General features: G+C 38.5%; 1 long non-coding RNA gene across 1 annotated transcript; it reads right to left on the minus strand.

The window, feature by feature from the left end:
• Positions 1 to 957: 957 nt before the first annotated feature.
• Positions 958 to 5704, minus strand: LOC145554478 (uncharacterized). The gene is made up of 3 exons (XR_014090444.1): positions 5199 to 5704; positions 4791 to 4880; positions 958 to 1989 (listed from the first exon to the last, which is right to left on the minus strand). It is a non-coding gene; the product is annotated as an uncharacterized LOC145554478 (long non-coding RNA).
• Positions 5705 to 8567: the final 2863 nt, after the last annotated feature.

The following is an 8567-nucleotide window of genomic DNA, read 5'->3' on the forward strand; positions in this document are numbered from 1 at the left end:
GGAATGGACAACTAAATACTTTTTCACTTAAGTCCATTCAAAAGCTGTATGCCTTATCTGTTAAAAATCGGTTGCTGTTTTTAAAGAATACATCAGCTGCCACTTTTCCACGAAGCATGCTAATGGGGTATATGCCACGGACTTCCGTTTTAGCACTTCCGCATTTTTATGCCACATAGAATGGTTCCGGTTCACAGGCAACAGTATGTTAACAGTGGCTCCTCAGTCCTGCAGGATTATTAATGATGCTTATATAATTATTCAGACGTCCTGAAACGCTCCAACAACAAAGGATTTAAGATGGATGTGTCAAAACTTCCCAATAACTTCAAAGGTAAGTTAATAAATCGTTTGTATTCACCATAATGCCTCATATGTCTGACGTAGCTAACAGGGACAAGCTTACAAAGGTGCTATGTAAATGTTAAGTGTTTTGATTATCAGTGCAGTGTGCAATCTACATGTCTATGATGTATAGATAGATATATATCTATATAAACATGTATAGATCTGTCTATATTGTGCCCAAGCTGTCAGTCGAAGCTGAAGTTAGCTTCCGAACGTAGCATCTAATTCGGAAAATAGCTAAAGGGCGATTACACTTAATTTTTCACTATCTTGAGCTTTTTAAATGTGTTGTATGTTAAAAACACCTAGACATTTCAAACCTAACTAGATTATTCTGTACTAACAGCAGAATAAATAAAACATTTGTGAAACCTAATTGATTTGTGAAATTTGTAAAATGTCAGTAATAGATTATAGAACACGTTAGATCTGAATTATTAAATTGCCATTATTTGTTATTTTAACTTTCCCTTTTCTTTCTTTTTTTAATCTTTATTATAGTTGGAGTTGGACAGGAGTTCAGTTTGATGGCTTCCTGGAGGGAGAGATTGGCTGAGCTAATGTTGCCAACAACTTTTCTCCTGCTATTAACTTTTTCGCTTTTCTTTATATAGAAAGTATTTCTATCAGTTGCTCTTTTTCCGTTTTGTATACAGTATTTTTTTTATTTTTACCTTAATGTTTACCTGGTCAGTTGAGGTGGAAATGTACATCCTCTTGATTACTGACAAAATGTCAGAACCACATGGACTGAGCTGGTTACATCAGATCTGAATCTTTATTTCTCATTAAAACGACTTCCTGTAATTTTAAGACATTGTTATAAAACTGCATCTTTATTCTGCTGTAATGATGACTACATTCCTAAAATTAAAATGTCTTGTATCCTGACCGTAATGCTCCCTTATACAACTCACAGAACAGATGGTTGAAATAAAGGCATTTTTTGAAAGTATTTTCTGTGATTTTATTATAGAAATTGAGGACGAGAGAAATCGATTAAAATCAAATCTGGTATGACAAAAAAATCTTCATATTCAGCCTTATTCAGTATATTGAAATATATGACTAACTACATATTACTAAATATTCACATTTCTTTGCTGGTATAACCTAAATGTGTTGCATTTTAACGTCTAACTTGAATTCCTGATCTACATGCAAATACTTGATATAACGTAAACACAGAGAAATGGGGAAAAAAAGGTTTGTGAAATGTAGAATATTACAAATGAGATTCAATTTTATTGTAGGAACAAACAGGATAGCAAAATGAACAGTGAATATATATAATATACTTCCTAGCAGCTAATCAGACATCAGACTTGTTTTGCCTTTACTGGGGATGAAAACTCGTCACTCTGGAGGAGAGGAAGTCCGGCTCAGCCCTGTCCAGGATGACTGCAGTGTCAGGGTAGCCAACAAAGTCTGCAGGTAGATTTTTGCATATCTGGTGCTCCGGTTTCCAGATCATAGTTTAACCAAGTACTGTAAATAAAAAGTTAGTCCACGTTGTGATGATCCAGCAGACCGTGGACTGATGGACGCTGTCAGCTGGTCCAGGTGTTTGGATCCAGTGGAAAGGTAATCAGCACAACGATCATGGCTCAGAAACTCATCACGAGGTGTTACGATGCAAACCTGAAAAATTAAAAAGATGGTTTTGGCTGCAGTCCGCTGTTGCAGGAAAATGAAAAAACTCAGCACTGGATGGTACCGGCTAATTACTGGACACAACGGCACACCTCCAGTGGCGGAGCTAGACTTTTAAATAACCAAACTGAACATTTGGTTATTTTTTAAGCCCCTCTGTCATTTGACATGTTATAATTAACACCTTTGACTGGCCACATGGAGACATGATAGACTTTACGCAAAGAGTTCATCACAGAGGAAACTAAAATCAATCAAATAAAAGATCCTTTCTGAATATCATCTCATGGACACTGAACTAAATGCGTCTTTCTGACCGGGAGCTGACAGCGTGTTGAAGAGTTATGGACACCTTGGTTAGGAAGCTCTGGTTGGACAGGTAACAATATTTCGGGTCGGACCAGAATTATTTGCCTGATGGTGGTTCGGGCTTCTAATGAGTTTATATTTAATGAGTTTGGAGCACACAGAGAAAACCTAAAGAGAATGTTAGGATCTACTTATTGTAGTTTAAGTAGAGGAATAACAGCTGACTGTTGAGAGAGGAAAGAAATTAAAGTGCAGATCCGTTAGGCAGAAACAAGCGCAGAGCGCTGGGCAATAAATGCTCCAATTAATCACACATGAGATGACAAACGCCAAATATACAATATATAGTTACACTGCTGAGTTAATGGTGTTTCAAAAACAAAACCAGTAAAAACTGAGTTAACATGTCAGATTCCCTCCTCACCTCATCTTGATGAGAACAGAGAGCAGTTCGCTGGTTTCTGTCCAGACTGTGATCAGCTGACCACTTGGTGCTCAGACATGACGATTAGGCGGCGCAGCAGGTGATGAGTGAAGATTACTGATGGTCAATAAACGATAAAATAAATGTAGCAACAGGAAATAAACTAAAGTGGACATAGCAATAAACCAAGAGAGGATAATACTAATCAAATGAAACTAAATGGAAATGAATGTAGAACAAAATGCAAGAATAAACTAAGAAACTAAAGTAAATACGGAGGAATAAACTGGTATGGCAAGACCTTTTGAGCAATAATTAATTCAGAGACTGTATGGCAAGAATAAACAGACACTATTTCCAGATAAAAGGTAAAATAATAATGTTGAAGTGCCATGGGCAGGGGCGCAACTACACATTATTCAGGTGGATGCGAAAACATAAATCGGCGCCCCCCACGAAAGAGCGTAGAAACATACGCTCGCCTCCCCCCCAACCCCCCTCCTCCAGACGCCGATACGTTTTGGGCAAAACTCGCTACATTTACCCCGTTATGTGCGCGAGGTGAAGGAGCGTAAGGCGCTGAAGTGTACGGGAAAACATAATCGGTGCGTCGATTCAAAACATCTACAATATTGATAGTAACATTAATAATAAAATAATTGTCAGTGCAAAGTAGCCTACAAATTATTTGGTGGGGGGCGGTGAGGGACCTGGATAAGGGCTAGGGGGGCGCTGGCCCGAAAAAAGTGGAGAAACACTGATCTAGCTGCTGCTGCTGCCCGGAAAAATGTTCATAAAGAAAAAGTTTCATGCAGGCTGGAGGGCAGGTTGTGTGTGTTGTAATAAAACAGGAATAATGACGGCCCGTGGAATTAATAATGAACACGTTCTGAGATATTTTAGTAATAATAATAATTGTGAATTTCAATTGAAAAAGTAATAAGTAAGGGAAAACAAATAAAACAGAAAACAGCTATTGGTACCATTTAAAAATATTTTATTAATGACTGACACACAGGGCCGGCCCAAGCCTCCATGGGGCCCTAAGTGAAATTTGGTTTTGGGGCCCTCTAATTCTGCTAACAAGGTGGACCGGCTGCAATTAGCAGTCTGATCATTAGATCATTCACACATCTGCTATAAACCTATTGCATCTCTGGCTGTTTACATTATATACATGTATAATATAGGATACATTTATTGACCAACTGATTTATCGACAGGTTCATTTCTGGGAGCTGATTTCCTTAATTTTGGGGGATCGTGATCGGCCGATACGTACACGTGAAGCCCATCTTATCCCCTGATCTTATCTTCATCAGCGAAGGTTTATAAATCAGTCTCTGTCCTCTTCTGCTCTGCAGTGAGAGGTTTGACTGACAGACCGACCCACCAGGTCAGGTCTGCATGTTTACAGTTAATATTCACCCCACTGTTGCCAACAGTGACTTTCTTGCTATATTTAGTGACATTTCAGACAAAAAAAATATTTAAATCAGCCAAAATCAAAATGGGCAGGTCAGGCTTTTTAAAGATCAGTAACCAGGGATCAGCCAGAAAACTGCAATCAGTGCAGCCCTACACACATATTCATGACACTCTTTGATTAATTAATTTCTCTTAAGCATAACTCCAATAGCTAAAAATGTAATTTATACCAGGTGAGTCTTTCTCCCCTGACAATTTGGACCGGTACCGGTACTGGACTGATTCTGAGCCTTCAAATGATTTTAACAGAAGTTTCACATAACTTAGAAAAATAATATTTGTTTTAGCCACAAAATTATTATGCCAAGCAGCAAAAACATCATCCCCAACTACAGCATATGTAACCTCGATAATCGTGATCGATCAGTGTAAATCAGTTCTGCGTTGTGTGAATAAGGGCCAGGAGACAGGATGAGATGAAACGTCGTTTATCTGTGCGAAACAGAATATGGACTGATCAGGAATCAGGTTCATCACAGCGGGTCCAGCACCTTACGAGGAACAGCATTTCATGTTAGCAACAAGCTAACATAACATTTTACCGGAGCGTTAAACTCGGTGAACCTACCTCGCGCCCATCTCTCATGAACTGGCAACGAGTCGTCAGTGTTCACTATATTTAACTCTGCCAACCACCAGGAGGGGGTGCTGTTTCACCCTGTACACATGGAGCAGATCATCGATGTAGCAGCTATGTAGCCTGACATAAAAACATTTTGCTAGACAATGTCAAACATTGAGAAGGTTCAATTATTGTTATCAAACTCGGAGTTTTGAAGCCAAAAATACCTCAGAAATATACAAAGTCACCGTGAGAATCAACTCATTTAAAGTTAAAACTGAGCTTCACACAAAGACCCTAACATAAATACTTGGCTGTTGAACTGGACCGTTCCAGGTCGCTATAAAGCTAATTTTCTATTAGCAGCTCCAGTAATCTTTCTGTTAAACATTACCAAGGCACATTAAAACAAACCTTTATCTTGGCTTTTTTCTGTTCTTCCTCTTTCTTTTCTCTCTCCCTGAAGGATAAGTCATATTTTGAGACATTGAGCAAACTTAACTTCTGACGGGAGCTTTGGATGTTTGGCTGCTCTGCTCATCAAAATAATTATATCTGCATACATTATCAAATATATTTTATTGTAAAAACAGATCAGATCGTGGTGTAATTGTGTGTTTTTGATATAATGACATAGAAATTGTTACAAAAAATAAAACAGCTCCACTAAGGGGACCCTTTGGTGGCCCTGGGGCCCTAAACAGTTGCTTAGTTTGCTTATGCCTAGGGCCGGCCCTGCTGACATCTTTACTATCTGGTGGAGTTGTAGCCAAAGTGTGGAAATGTTTAACATATGATTGCAAGAATGTTTGGGTTGTGTAAAGTTTACTGTAGTACTGTATTTGCCGCACTATAAGGCGCACCGGATTATAAGACGCATGCTAAAACATACGGTGAACAAAAAAAAAGGTAACGGAAACAATACAGCAAGTTTAGTTGAACTTTATTGGACTATGTAATAATACACTCACGTTATTTTTTATTCTTCTTCCTCAAATCCATCAAAGTCCTCCTCTTCTGTGTCTGAACTGAACAGCATGTTTCACCATCTAACATGCCAGGTTCCCTCTCATCATTGTCGGAGTCGGACTCGTTTCCAGGTGGCTGTTCAGCAATGATGCGGCTTCAGCGAAGCTCGGCCAACAGTTAAGGCAGATGCATCAGCCCAGGCATCCACAGTCCATCCACACCTGGTGGCGTAACTCGCCCGGCGCCGCCTCCCCGTCTCAGTAAACGTGTTCAGTCTGTCGTCCATCGCTCCTTCGCCGCTCGCAACTTTTTTTTGAACGTCCTGTTTGCACCAATGTCCAGTGGTTGGAGGTCTTTTGTTAATCCTCCCGGAATGACGGCAAACTCCGAATTAGTTTGCTTCACTTCCTTTTCCACAGCAGCAGTGAGATGGGCGGCATGGAGTCGCAGATGAACAGGGGCGGTGATGCGTGGAAGAACCTGTCTGGTTTTTTCCGAGGCTATGCTGCAGAACTCGGACAACATTTTTCTGATTGGTTTATCGCTGCCAGCGAACTACTGTACACTTTACGTCCCTGTGTCAGGGACAGATTTTGGAATTCAGTGCACACGTAAAGCGCACCGGATTATAAGGCGCACTGCTGATTTTTGAGAAAATGTAAGGCTTTTAGCTGCTTTTAGCCTTATTGTCTGGAAAATACAGTAATTACTTTAAATGAACTTATTGCACTACAACCCTGCTAACGTGTTCATGCTTTATGTTAAATTATTATGTATAAGTACATGTGTATGGTAAACTTATTGTCAGTAAATCGGTTTTCATAGAGTTAACCCTAAATCAAATATTTTATATAATTTTCTTGTACTGGTGGGGTTTGTAATCGAAAGCAGTTTAAAAATACTTCTTTCAGTTAAATATCTAGCGAACAAATAAAACATTATTCTGTGAAATAATTAGTCAGCTGGAAGGATGATGCTGAGTGTTGAAGAGTCCTGAATCGGTGACATGAAGATCTGATGCGTCATGTGATGCTTCATCCCGTGTCTTCTTTGTTCCCCGGATGGGTCATCGTCTGTGGTAACCTTCATCTTCACAGAGGCATGTTTACGTTTAAGAGCTGGATGAAGATTTACCAGCCAATCAGAAATGTCTGAGTGGCTGGTAAAAATGTTCTCCACCAACCACAGTGGTTGGTGGAGAACATGTTTTAGTTTCCACCCCTGGTAGTTGGTAGTGACGTTTTTCAGTTATTTATTTTTTAAAATTTCTTTCCAAAAATCCTTAACATTATTATTTCCTAACTTCCTTGCAAGAGAGTCAGACCTCTCAGTATTTTCATTTCTCCTTATAAATCTTAAAGCATATTTAAAATGAGCATTTGCCTGTTTTTATACTCAAACAAGGCCCATGTCTCTGTCTACCTGAATCAACCTGCTTTAAGAGCCTTCTGGCCTCTGCATGATGTTCTCTGACATAGTTGTTCCAGCGGCTTGTTTCTATGTGAGCTGGTTTTATACGGTAAGGAGGGACTTTACAATATTCTCACACAAAGTACATAACAACACTCTGTTGTGGGTCCTTACAGTTCATATCACGGCATGAATTTGCTCCCATTGATAAGTATGTATTGCTAAACATATTGTTCGTATGATCACAATAATCTAATGGATATTTTTCAGTCAAGTTATCCCATGCTATTCAAAGTTGATTTAACAAAAAGAGTTGTCTAAACATTGTTTTTTAAGGTCATTGATATTGTATTGTGAGTTTTAACTTAATGTTGCAATTTAATCCACATAATTATTTCACAATATGCGAGAAAACTTCTCTCACCTGATTAAAGAGCACACATTTCGCTATTATTTTTACTCACTATATCAAGTTAAAATATTTTACTGTAGAATAATTTATTGTTTTAAATTGCATGAACTAAATTTTTGATCTGAAAATTAATTTTAAACATCACAATTCATTTGACTCAAAAACATTCAACAGGACATTATTCTCTAGCATTAACATACACATTTGCCTTAATGATGCACAAGTCAGATTAATGTAACACACTTCCATCTCACTCACGGTGCAACACAGGATGTTGCTAATCACAGTGGGAATCACTTCCCACTCCGGTCTTTTTCATTCCGTTTTTTAAGTGCTATCCTAAAAACTCACTAACTACTGTAAGTTTATCTTTCACAAGTCACACATTTAAGTTCAACATCTAAAACTCACTATATTTATTTGACATAAAGAGTAGGATACATTTAGTAGAAACAACTAAATGTGACTCAAATATTTTACAGTGCATAACTATGCTGATGACATATACACAGATCTACATTGTGATGTCACCAGAACCCACAGAGCACTGAACAGATGCTTAGAACATATAAAAGTTGGATGTGCCATAACTTTCTCCAGCTGAACAGAGACAAAAGTTATCTTTGATTCTAAAGAGGAAGAATCTATTCTGTGAAGAACGAAGTTGTGGTCAGTGTCTTCTTCAGTGTCTTCTTCAGTGTCTTCTTCAGTGTCTTCTTCAGTGTCTTCTTCAGTGTCTTCTTCAGTGTCTTCTTCAGTGTCTTCTTCAGTGTCTTCTTCAGTGTCTTCTTCAGTGTCTTCTTCAGTGTCTTCTTCAGTGTCTTCTTCAGTGTATTCTTCAATGTCTTCTTCAGTGTCTTCTTCAGTGTCTTCTTCAGTGTCTTCTTCAGTGTATTCTTCAATGTCTTCTTCAGTGTCTTCTTCAGTGTCTTCTTCAGTGTCTTCTTCAGTGTCTTCTTCAGTGTCTTCTTCAGTGTATTCTTCAATGTCTT

The sequence above is a fragment of the Poecilia reticulata genome, chromosome 13 (assembly GCF_904066995.2).
Source record: "Poecilia reticulata chromosome 13, P_reticulata-male-v2, whole genome shotgun sequence".
In the NCBI taxonomy this organism is placed as follows: domain Eukaryota; kingdom Metazoa; phylum Chordata; class Actinopteri; order Cyprinodontiformes; family Poeciliidae; genus Poecilia; species Poecilia reticulata.